The following is a 13,188-nucleotide window of genomic DNA, read 5'->3' as shown; positions in this document are numbered from 1 at the left end:
TGGGTGGTCATCGTATGAATACCAGTACATTCATTTTCATGATTCATGACGGTGTTACTAGTGAATGTAATACGGGAATGGAAACACCGCATCAATACAACACATAACTCGAACCATAATTGCGGTATTTATTTTTCGTTCGTATCTCCTGCACAACAAAACAAACTTATATATAAAAATCAATTATTTTATTTTATCAGTTTGTTTCGTATAAACTAAACTCAAAAACGGCTGAACTAATTACCTTGAAATTTTCAAAAATTGTTTCGGTTGGTCTGGATGGAAACATAGGCTATATAATCTTTTGATATCGGAAGGGGTGCGGACCCTACCCCTTACCCCAAAAGTACGACCGAAAAATACAAGTAAACCAATCGGGACTATATGGGACTCTTATGAAAGGTATTTAGGAGTAGAACCCGAATTTCATATTAAAAATAGGGTCGACGTAACCCGGGAGTGCCGCCGCAGCCCCAAAACCCTCTGAAATAGGTTTATTGAACCATCATGACAATATGGGACTTAAATGAAAGGTATTCGGGAGTAGATTACGAATATGGTCAGTATGAAGGAATATACTTTATAATTTGTTAATATCGGAAGGGGGCAGACCCTTCCCCGTTACCCCCAAAAACACCAACTTAAATCAAAAGTGTACCGATAAGGACCAATATGGGTATCAAATGGAAAGTACTAAAGAGTAGAATACGAATGTGGTATTAAAAATAGGGTCCAAGTGGCCAGGAATTCGTCCTAAGCAGGAATAACTCCTCCCAGCAGACAAATTGAACGTGTCTATAAATATGGGGCTTAAATGACAGGTATTCGGTAGTAGATTACGAATCGGGTCGAAGTATAGGAGGTTTATTATGCGATGTACAATACATTAACGCCTGGCGTGCCGCAGTGCGACATCTCTTTGGAGAGAAGTTTTTAAAAGCTAATGGTAAGGGGCCTCTTTTTCACGTCAGGATTCAAACATAGGCGTTCAACATTATAGGCGGTCATGCTAACCTGTGAGCAACGGTGGTCTCCCTCATAAACCACGTCCCCGATGTCTCATTATTTTCACAACCCCATGAAGTCAAATGTTTTTATACCCTCCACCATAGGATGGGGGGTATACTAGTTTCGTCATTCTGTTTGTATAACGTATATATATTCTTAAAGTATATATATTCTTGATCGTCGCGAGATTTTATGTCGATCTAGCCATGTCCGTCCGTCCGTCCGTCTGTCTGTCGAAAGCATGCGAACTTCCGAAGCAGTAAAGTTAGCCGCTTGAAATTTTGCACAAATACTTCTTTTTAGTGTAGGTCGGTTGGTACTGCAAATGGGCCATATCGGTCCATGTTTTGATATAGCTGCCATATAAACCGATCTTGGGTCTTGACTTCTTGAGCCTCTAGAGTGCGCAATTCTTACCCGATTGGGATGAAATTTAGCACGAAGTGTTTTGTTATGTTATCCAATAACTGTGCCAAGTATGGTTCACATCGGTCGTTAACCTGATATAGCTGCCATATAAAACGATTTTGGGTCTTGACTTCTTGAGCCTCTAGTGTGCGCAATTCTTATCCGATTGGAATGAAATTTTGCACGACGTGTTTTGTTATGATATCCAATAACTGTGGCAAGTGTGGTTCAAATCGGTCTATAACCTGATATAGCTGCCATATAAACCGATCTTGGGTCTTGACTTCTTGAGCCTCTAGAGGGCGCAATTCTCATCCAATTTGACTGAATTTTTGCACATAGTGTTTTAGTATCACTTCTAACAACTGTGCTAAGTATGATTCAATTCGTGCCATTACCTGATGTAGCTGTCATATAAACCGATCTTGGGTCTTAACTTCTTGAGCCTCTAGAGTGCGCAATTCTTATCCGATTAGAATGAAATTTTGCACCACGTGTTTTGTTATGATATCCAACAACTGTGTCAAGTATGGTTCAAATCGTTTCATAACCTGATATAGCTGCCATATAAACCGATCTGGGGACTTGACTTCTTGAGCTTCTAGAGGGCGCAATTCCTATCCGATTTGCCTGAAATTTTGTCCGACGGATCCTCTCATGACCATCAACATACGTGTTTATTATGGTCTGAATCGGTCTATAGCCCGATACAGCTCCCATATAAATTGATCTCTCTATTTTACTTTTTGAGCCCCCAAAGGGCGCAATTCTTATTCGAATTGGCTGACATTTTACACAGGTCTTCAACATATAAATTAATTGTGGTCTAAACCGGATCATATCTTGATATCGCTCTAATAGCAGAACAAATCTTTTCTTATATCATTTTTTGCCTAAGAAGTGATGCCGGAAAAAGAACTGACAAATGCGCTCCATGGTGGAGGGTATATAAGATTCGGCCCGGCCGAACTTAGCACGCTTTTTTTTCTTTGGTCGACCCATTTCACTTCAAACAAAGCACTGGAGAAGCTGCTGTTTGTTATATTAATTTTGTATTCCCTTTGACTGCTTGCATATGGCTGATTGCTGCCCAATTGCTGTTGTTACCTTTCTTTCCACTGGCCCATCCTAAGTGTTATTAGCATATATCACTCTGATGAATGTTTATAAATCATCAATACAATTTCTTTTCATTCTTTGTCCGTGTTTTTTTTTTTTTTTGTTTCTGTTCATCCACTTACAGATTTCAACAACATTTCGCATTCACGGTCTTACCAGCCAGACATCATCCCAGTGCAGAGTGTCGGTCCGTCGTCCATCTGTGAATAATACCCCATAGTAGTTCAGTGAAAGAAACAATAATCCCCCAAAGAAATTGAACCGAAAACAGCATTTGGCAGCGGCAGCATAGAAGTGCCAGCAGCAGCATCATCTACAGCATCATGCACAGCGGCTGTTGGAGAAGCAGAACAAAATCAATATAACATAGCATGGAGATGATTTGGCAAGCAAAAGTGGCATAACCAGAAGCTGCATTTTCTTTGTCGCCTGTATCGCTCTCTCTCTCTCGCGCTCTCTCTTTGTTAATGTAGTCTGCTGGTTGTCACTGAATTTGACTCTTGATTGGACTTTGGTGGTTAGTGATGCTTTCTACTGCCTGCTGGAAGTGCTTCCAAATTGGTGTCACTGTATTTTTCACAACCCACCAATTCACAATCGACCCAAAGGAATCTCAACAATTGTGAAGATGTGAAGGTAACATGAAAATTGTTTTTATCTATTTATGTATATATTCTGATCATTGCATGTTGGCTTATCCTAGTGTCAATATAGTCAACTAAGGCTTAGAGTTCCTGGAATGCATTACAAAGCTCATATTATAGACGTTTTTACTTCAGATTAAAAAATGTAAGAAAAAAATTATGGTCAAAGGGAAGGGATTGGTCTGGTCATCCATTTCCGAGATTCTAGGTTCGGTTCGGTTTAAGTGGCAATTTGCACTCAGACTCACTTAGAAATTTTTGGTGATTCCAGCTTAGGTTAGGTTGAACAGAGGGTACAGAAGTTAATCCGCCCACGACACTATGGACATACACCTAGGCCAGTAATCGGCTTTTAGGCGCTCTAAATACTAAAAAGTAACCTCGAAGAGTGCTAAAAGTTGCTAAAAATCACTCAGAGTTACCATCGCAGTCAGCTCGTCATTCACCTCACGCGTATTTGTAGTGAACAATGTGGCTGAAGATTTGGTTTCAGATATCTTCAGATTTCTTGCAGCAAAAAATGAGGAAAGTTTGTTGAGGTAGACATTCAACCTATCTCAGATGTCATCAATGGGTGGGGGCCTGATGCTATGATCGTACAATCGTCCGTATATGATATGATCTCTATGCCCTCTGTAGAGGGTGGAATGGAGAATAGGTAGAGGTTAAACAGTGCGGGAAATATCACCCCACCTTGGGGAACTCCCCGTTTCACTCTACGGTGCTTCGACTTCTTATACCTAAATTCCACAAATGACTAGCGACCACACAGATAATTGGCGACCCAGCGTTTCAGGTCTGACTGGAGGGACGAGTTGGCGATGTCCTCAAATATTTTGGCATGCCTTCAATAGGTCCAGTGCCACGAGGACCGTCCTATCACATAGCCTAGGCTGATTGAAGCCACATTAAATTCGTGCGGTGTTGGCATGAAGAGCAGTTGTTGTGCTATGCAGTCTTCGGAATCCATGTTGATGCTCGACGAATGGAAATTCTACTACGAGGCACGGGAGGAGTAATGCCTCAAGCGTCTTTGCTACTGATGAGAGAAGGGAGATCGGTCTGTACGACTCCCCCAAACTCGGGTCCTTTACAGGCTTCAGTAGCGGGATCACTCTGCCCATTTTCCAGACATCGAGAACTATAAGAGTGTTCAAGGACAGATTGAGGACAGTGGAAAGGTCCTCAACTCCAGGTAAATCCAGATTCTTCAGCATCAATGTGGAGATTCCGTCGGAGCCCAACGCCTTAGATGGTTTGGGGCGTCGGAAGACATTCCTAACTTCGTCCATGGTAAATTGTAAAAGCTGTCCTTCGGCTCGGAGACCACATATATGGCGAATCGCTGCCCTCCTTGCCCTATCACTCTCAAAATACACAATAAATTGACGGTTGAACAACCTGGCGCATCTCTTCGGACAAGTCAAGATTATGTCGCCAAAAGTGACTCAAGTCCTGTCATCCCGTCCACCGGGTTTTGAGAGTGACTTATCAGCTTGCCTACTCCTATGCCTAAGTGACATTGCTCCAAGTGTTCCAGCCACAAATTCCGCTTATGTTCGTTGACTACCCTGTTTATTTCCTGATTCAGCTCGCAGATTCTGGGGTTTGTGGGGGCCGCACTTGAGGTATTCGATCGGCTGGTATAAAGCGAACGGCTGCTGCGTTAATGATGTCTCGGAATTTCCTCTCGGATACTAGCATATCCGAGGTGGATGCCAGTTCACTGAAGCTGCGATTGGTGTACTCTCTGAAGCCAGCCCAATTGGCCTTTTTCTGATTGATAAACGTCCGGCGGTCAGAGGTTAGGAAGTCGGATGGTCGATCGATGGTGAGAATAATGGGGAGGTGGTCTGACCCCAAAGAGATGACGGCATGCCAGAATACGTCACTCAGGCGATCAGGGGATACAATGGAAATGTCTGACGAGCTGCTGCACCTCTTCGTAATCCTGGTGGGGGCATCCTCATTCACCGTGCAAAACTTGGAGCCTTCAATCTACTCTGCCAAAGCTATGCTCAGCTGGTCGTTACCTAGAGGAGAATGCCGTGAAATGTGATGCGCATTGAAGTCCCCTAGAACCAGACGATTATGGCCAGATAGTAACCCACGGGGTTTTAACCTTGGCCATTAATTGGGACACAGCTACCAACCGGGGGTATGTACACGTGGAATAGCTCTATCTTGGCAGTACCGGACCTGACTTCTATCCCCATGCACTCCATGTAGGGCTCACTAGCGTCAGGCGCAGGCAAGATGGGTCTGTATAGCACGGAATGGTGTATCACGAAGGCCAATCCCCCACCTCCATTCCTTGTGCGATCCTTACGTAGCACATTGCATCTGTGACAACTGTGCAAGCTGCGGGTTTTGGTCCGCTTTGTCTCTTGGATCGCTGCGACCCATATGTTCTTCCGACTCATTAAATCCACAATCTCGTCGATCTTGTCACGGAGACCGTTGCAATTCAGTTGCAAAAATGATACACTGGCTTAGTAATATTGAGGCTGGGATGCTGCTGTTGCGTATATTGCCGCACGGGAGAGGTCGCGGGGGTCGCATAGTTCGACGACAAGGACGCAGAAGGCGACGACGACGAGGCTTGTGACCCACTGCTGTCTATGTTCGCACAGCACCTTGCAACATGTTCAGCTGGGAAATGTATTCACTCCATGGACCGATTACACCTCCCCGACACCGACCGATGATGGAGGCGGTTCTGGCAAACCGAACAGAATCAGGGTCCGGGGTTCTTTTCAATCCGGGCACGAACCACAAGCGTGCGAAGAAGGCACTCCGGGATGTGCCTCTCCCATGACACTGAGGCGGTAGCCCTTGCCGAAGAAGAATTTCATCGGGTCAATCCGGTGGGTACAACCGGCTGCAATATTTTGATATAGCTGCCATATAAATCGATCCTGGATATTGACTTCTTGGGCCGATAGAGGGCCCAATTATTATCCGATTTCGCTGAAATTTTGCATTAGCATTTTTTTTTTAATTTTTAACAACTGAGCCAAGTATAGCCCAAATCGGTCCATAACCTGGTGTAGCTTCCATATAAACCGATTTCGGATCTTGACTTCTTGAGCCGCTAGATAGCGCAATGATTATCTAATTTGGCTGAAGTTTTACATGAAGTGTTTTGTTCTAACAATCAACAACTGCGGTCTTAAATGGTTCATAACCTGATATAGCTGCCATATAAACCGATCTTGGATCTTGACTTTTTTAGCCGCTAGTTGGCAATTCTTATCCGATTTTTCTGGAGTTTTACACTAAGTGTTTTATCTTAACTTCCAACAACTCTGCCAAGTATGGTTTAAATTGGCTTATAATCTGATGTAGCTCCCATATAAACATATCTCGGATCTTGACTTCTTGAGGCGCTAGAGGGCGTAATTCTTCTCCGATTTAGCTGAAATTTTGCTAGAATTGGTTAAAATTTTGCATTTAGTATTTTGGTTTAAGCATCAAAAATTGCGCCAAGTATGGCCCAATTCGGTTCACAACCTGATATAGCTCCAATATAAACCGATCTCCCGATTACTCTTCTTGAGACTCTAGAGGAAGCAATTCTTATCCGAAATTGGCTGAAATCTTGCACAACGACTTCTTGTATGACATATAACATACGTGTTAAATATTGTCTGAATCGGTCCATAACCTGTTATAGACCGATCCTGGATATTGACTTATTGTGCCGCTAGAGGGCGCAATTTTTATCCGATTTGGCTGAAATTTTGCACGTTTTGTTTTAACTTCCAACAACATTGCCAAGTATGGTTCAAATCGGTCCATAACCTGATCAAGCTCCCATACAAACCAATCTCGGCTCTTGACTTCTTGAGCCGCTAGAGGGCGCAATTATTATCCGATTTGCCTGAAATTCAGCATGAAGCGTTTTGTTTCAACTTCCAACAACATTGCCAAGTATGGTCCAAATCGGTCCATAACCTGATCAAGCTCCCATATAAACCAATCTCGGATCTTGACTTTTTGAGCCGCTAGAGGGCGCAATTGATATCCGATTTGGCTGAAATGCTTTTCATGAATTGTTTTGTTATGACTTCCAACAACTGTGCCAAGAATGGACTAAATGGGTTCATAACCTGAGCATATCAACCGATTTCGGCTCTTGACTTCTTGAGCCGCTAGAGGGCGCAATTATTATCCGATTTGGCTGAAATTAAGCATGAAGCGTTTTGTTATGACTACCAACAACTGTGTCAAGTAAAGTCTTAATCGGTTCGTAGCCTGTTATAGCTCCCATGTAAACCGATCTCCCGATTGCACTTCCTGAGCCTCTAGAGGGCGCAATTATTATCCGGTTTGGCTGAAATGATTTCCACTTTGGTCTCCAATAGCCAAACCATGTATGTTCCCAATCGGTTCCTAACTTGGTATAGCTCCAATGGCATAGTAAATCGTCTCCATTATCCTTTGTTTGTCCTTAAAGAAATATCGGGCAAAAAAGTTGACAAATGCGACCCAGATTTGGGGGTATATAAAATTCGGCCCTGCCGAACTTGGCACGCTTTTCATTTCTTCATTGTTCATTGACCTCTGAGGGATATCCTTTCAATCAAACCACTTGCATGTATTGTTGTAGTTTCCTCTGCAGCCTTTGAATGCCTTGCCATCATTTACAAGGGTTTTTATTCAATTTCCGAGCAAAACACCTCACACAAATGTTTTGCACTTTGTTTTGGACTTAATCTAAAATCCCATGGAAAGAAAGCAAAACGAAGAACGAACGGTATTAAAAGCATTTGTTAATATCAAATATTTTTCAGAAATTGTCCAATTTATTTTCAAATTGATCACTTTTGTACACTGCATCGGAGTACTTTGTGTCGTTTTTCTTATTTTTCGTCTTGTTCCTTTGTCGTTTGTTTTTTTTTTCTGTCATCTTCTTTTGTTCTTTATTTGCATTGGTGTTTGTTCTACAGCACTTCCATCTGCTGCTCCATTGAGAGCGAGAGAAGCCACTTTCCAGGGCCAACAAAACCAAACAGCCATCCATCCATCCATCCAAGAAGGCCAATCGACCAAACGACCGACCGTACTTTAAAGCGGCTAAGCGAGTAAGCATCCATCCAAACTGGAATCGCACACTGGTGCCCCAAAGAAAACACTAAAGAACAATCGAACGGTCTGACGGTCGGTCGGTTTGTCGTTTGGCTGGCCGTCTTAGCTGGCTTTTGGTTATTCCAAGTTGCTGCTGCAACAGAATGAGGAACCTAAATTGGTCCAAAGCAATTGTTGTCATTTATTATTCCCTCTTTCTCTGGGCATTTTGGACTGGTTGTTTGGTTGGTGGGATATCTTCGAAATACTTTAACTTTATCAGCGGCATAAATAAACAAAACGAGAATGAAAATATGCAACCCACCATTTAAACAGTGTTGCCATAAACAACATTTCAGCTAAATAACAAATTTCTATAAAATATGCTGTAATTTTTCTTTAAATTAAAAAATTTGTTGTCTAAAAAAAAGATTTCAAAAAACAAAATTCTCTATAGACAAAAATTTTTAAAAAAAATTTGAAGTTGGCAACCCTGTACCAACAGCGCCAACTTCGAAGATGAAGAAACTCAGCCATGCCACAGTTTTTCCTTCCTTGTGGCAGGGCATAGAAATCTGAACATTGGGAAAAAGGCAAACATTTCGTTAGGAAAACACACTTTTCATTGCCAGTTGGTTGGTTAGAGGGCAAGCCCGCAGAGAGTAGGGGCATGACTGAGAGCAGAGATGTTGAACCTAAAGTTCTCGACGACAACCAAATAAATGGAAAGCACTCAGTGTGAAAACCCTGAAGACGTTTAGAAAAAACGGCTCGCACTATCAGCCAAGTAACCTAAGTAAAGTTTAGCCGTTTAGTCTGTCCTTCCGTTCATCCATCTATTTGTCGGCTTGTCCGTTTGTCAGTGAATGCATGAATGGGAATGAAGATTTCCAAATTGAAAGAAAACAAAACGCATTTTTACGCGCCGCTCAATCTCCTTCAGTGTTTGTACCGCTCCCAAAACAAACAGAAATTACAATCTATGGCGTTGGCAACCAGTGTTGACATTGAAGGCACAGTGGGTCTAGAAGATGTATTGGGTTGCCCAAAAAGTAATTGCGGATTTTTTAAAAGAAAGTAAATGAATTTTTAATAAAACTTAGAATGAACTTTAATCAAATATACTTTTTTTACACTTTTTTTTTTAAAGCAAGCTAAAACTAACAGCTGATAACTGACAGAAGAAAGAATGCAATTACAGAGTCACAAGCTGTGAAAAAATTTGTCAACGCCGACTATATGAAAAATCCGCAATTACTTTTTGGGCAACCCAATAGTACAAGGAAAATTTAAGCTCAGCGTTGCCATGACACCTACATATTCCAAATGGTGCTTAATTGCCTTCATTTAATATGCCCCGCCGTTTTGGCCCCAGTGTTGTCGTAATCCTGAGCAGGTTCTTCTCAAACTTATCAACAGTAGATCCTCCTTGCTTATAGGGCCCACTTAAGGTTTATTCCTTCTACAGTTTGTTTCTGGAGGCCACCGTAGCGCAGAGGTTAGCATGTCCGCCTATGACGCTGAACGCCTGGGTTCGAATCCTGGCGAGACCATTAGAAAAAAATGTTCAACGGTGGTTTCCCCCTCTAATGCTGGCAACATTTGTGAGGTACTATGTCATGTAAAACTTCTATCCAATGAGGTGTCGCACTGCGGCACGCCGTTCAGACTCGGGTATAAAAAGGGGCCCCTTATCATTGAGCTTAAACTTGAATCGGACTGCACTCATTGAGATTTCAGAAGTTTGACCCTGTTCCTTAGTGGAATGTTCATGAGCAAAATTTGCATTTGCATTATAGTTCGTTTCTGGAATAGCTTCCAGTCGATGGTTATGCCTAGGTATCGATATTTACCGTTCACCCCATTTAAAGATAGGTGTGCACCTGATTTTCCGTATCTGCATAAGTTGCCCTAACTAGAAAATTTACCGTAAATTGAAATATTCGTCAAATTTTGATTTTCGTACGAAACTAGTTTAAGAAATAAGATTTCCAAAAGTTGCTCTTTTTATACCCGCCACCAAGGATAAGGGTATACTAATCTAGTCATTCCGTTTGTAACACCTCGCGATATTCGTCTAAAATTCATTTTGTGTTTGCTTGTTTGTTTGTTCCGTATAGTCTCAAAAACCGCTGAACCGATTACCTTGAAATTTTCACAGATTGTGTAGGTTGGTCTGGAAGGAAACATAGGCTATATAAATTGTTGATAGCGGGAGGGGGGCGGACCCTCCCCCTTACCCTAAAAGTACTGCCCAAAAATAAAAGTGGACCGATGGGGACAATATGGGATTCAAATGAAAGGTATTCAAGAGAAGAGTAAGAATTTCATAATAAAAGTAGGGTTCAAGTGCCTGGGGGCCGCCCCAGCCCCAAAACCCCTTAAAATAGGTTTATTTGACGATTATGACAATATGGGACTCAGATGAAAGGTATTCGGGAGTAGATTATGAAATTTTCACAGATTCTGCAGGTTGGTCTGGAAGGAAACATAGGCTATATAATTTTTTGATATCGGGAGGGGGGGGGGGCCCTTCCCCTTACCCCAAAAGTACTGCCCAAAAATAAAAGTAGACCGACCGGGACAATATAGGATTCAAATGAAAGGTATTCAAGAGAAGAGTAAGAATTTCATAACAAAAGTTGGGTACAAGTGCCAGGGGGCCGCCCCAGCCCAAAAATTGGTTTATTTGACGATCATGACAATATGGGACTCAGATGAAAGGTATTCGGGAGTAGACTACGAATATGGTCAGGAAGTAGGAATAGGCTTTATAATTTATTGATAACTGAAGGGGGCGAACCCTCCGCCGTTATCCCAAAAATATCATCCAAAATCAAAAGTTGACCGATAAGGACAATATGTTTATCAAATGAAAACTGTGCAGGAGTAGATAACGAATCTGACATTCAAATTCATGTCGAAGTGTAGGGGGTCACCCCACCCCAACAAAAACGCCCAAAATGGGTACATTATCCAATCACTGATATATAGGACTCGGTTTGTTTGTTCCGTATATACTAAAAGCAGAACCGATTTTCTCGAAATGTTCGCATATTGTGTAGGTTGGTCTGGAAGGAAACATAGGCTATGTAATTTTTCAGTATCGAAAGGGGGACGGACTCTCCCCCTTATGCCAAAAACACAACTTAAAATCAAAAGTGAACCGATCGGGACAATATAGGTATCAAATGAAAGGTATTGTAGAGTAGAATACGAAGATGATATTAAAATTTGAGTCTAAACACCCATCAGGTCGCCTCAACCTCAAAAATCCCCCAACAGACATATTGGATGTTTATTTCAATATGAGGCTGAAATGAAAGGTATTCGGGAGTAGATTTCGAATCTGGCACACAAAACCAGATCGAAGTATAGGGGGTCACGCCACCCCTCAAAAACGCCATTAGACCCATTATGACTATATGATACTTGGCTGAACCGATTTTCTTAAAATTTTCATAGATTGTGTACGCTTGTCTGGAGGGGAACATAGGCTATATGATTTTTAGTTATCGGGTGGAGGCGGACCCTCCCCCTTACCCCAAAAATGTCACCCATATCCGAAAGTGGTTCGATGGGCACAACAAGGATATCAAATGAAAAAAAAGAAGATGGTATCAACCTTTGGGTTCAAGTAACCAGCGGTGCGCCCCCAACCCCAAAAACTCCTCTAAACAAATATATTCGAAGTTCATATCAATTTGGGATTCAAATGAAAAGTATTAGGCAGTAGATCACAAATATGGCATAAAACCTTAGGTCCAAGTAATGGGAGGTCGCCCACCCCCAAATGGGCATATAAGACGACCATAGCTATATGGGAATCAAATGAGCGCTATTAGGGAGTAGATTACGAATATGACATTAAAATTTGCGTTCGAGTCTAGGTGGTACTTTTCCTCCTAAATAGACGTCAAATGAGTTATTTGACCCATTATGACAATATGGGACTCAAATGAAAGGTATTTGAAAGTAGAAAACGAAATTGATATCCAATTTTGGAGCCAAGTATTTTGGGGTACGCCATAAATACAAATTTTGCCCATGAACATTCCACTAAGGAACAGGGGCAAACTTCTCACATATCAATGAGTGCAGTCCGATCCAAGTTTTAAGCTCAATGATAAGGGGCCTCCTTTTTTAGCCGAGTCCGAACGGGGTGGCGCAGTGCGACACCTCTTTGGAGAGAAGGTGTACATGGCATAGTACCTCACAAATTTTGCCAGCATTAGGAGGGGAAAAACACCTTTGAAAATTTTTTCTGATCTCGCACGGATTCGAACCTAGGCGTCCAGCTTCATAGGCGGACATGCTAACCTCTGCGCTACGGTGCCATCCGGGGTACGCTCTAAAGCACCCCCTAAACTGAACTTCATTTCTGTTGGGAATAAGGAACGAATTTGAGATCTATGTTCAGTGCAAAGTGCCGGTGGCCGCCCGATTTGACTTCTTGAGCCCTTACAAGCCGTAATTTTTGTTCGATTTGGCTTAAATGGACCACGTAGTGTTTTCTTTCGATTTTCAACAACTGTGCCTAGTACGGTCCAAATCGGTCGATAACATGATATAGCTCCCATATAAACCGATCTCCCGATTTGACTTTTTGAGTCTTTACAAGTCGCAGTTTTTGTCCGAGTTGTGTTCTGTTAAGACTTTCAATAACTGTACCAAGTACGGTCCAAGTTAGTCTATAACCTGATATAGCTCCCATAAAAACCGATCTCCCGATTTGACTTTTTGAGTCCTTACAAGTCGCAATTTTTGTCTTCCACTTCCACTTGACTTCCAACAACTGCTCCCATGTAAAGTGGTCTCTCGAATGCTGAATCCATGGTGGTTGGTTCCCAAGATTCAGCCCGGCCAAACTTAGCACGCTTTTACTTGTTAACTTTTTTCCTTGAGATTTTTATCGCAACTTAGTAAAATTTTGTTCTCT

At 42.1% G+C, this 13,188-nt stretch overlaps 1 protein-coding gene across 3 annotated transcripts in view; it reads left to right on the top strand.

Annotated features, from left to right (window-relative positions):
• Positions 1-13,188, top strand: part of LOC106081216 (uncharacterized protein DDB_G0271670) — an 833,764-nt gene that overhangs the window by 743,148 nt on the left and 77,428 nt on the right. For 2 of the 3 annotated variants that reach the window (XM_013243027.2, XM_059364483.1), the window contains one exon: positions 2,660-3,171. The exons of the other annotated variant lie outside the window; for it this stretch is intronic. The gene's annotated coding sequence lies outside the window, so the exon portion shown is untranslated. The remainder of the gene's footprint in view (positions 1-2,659; positions 3,172-13,188) is intronic. 3 annotated transcript variants of the gene reach the window in all.

Source organism: Stomoxys calcitrans, chromosome 3 (genome assembly GCF_963082655.1).
Source record: "Stomoxys calcitrans chromosome 3, idStoCalc2.1, whole genome shotgun sequence".
NCBI classification, from domain to species: domain Eukaryota; kingdom Metazoa; phylum Arthropoda; class Insecta; order Diptera; family Muscidae; genus Stomoxys; species Stomoxys calcitrans.
The sequence above is the reverse complement of the archived record's forward strand: the minus strand, read 5'-3'. Positions and strand labels throughout refer to the sequence as shown.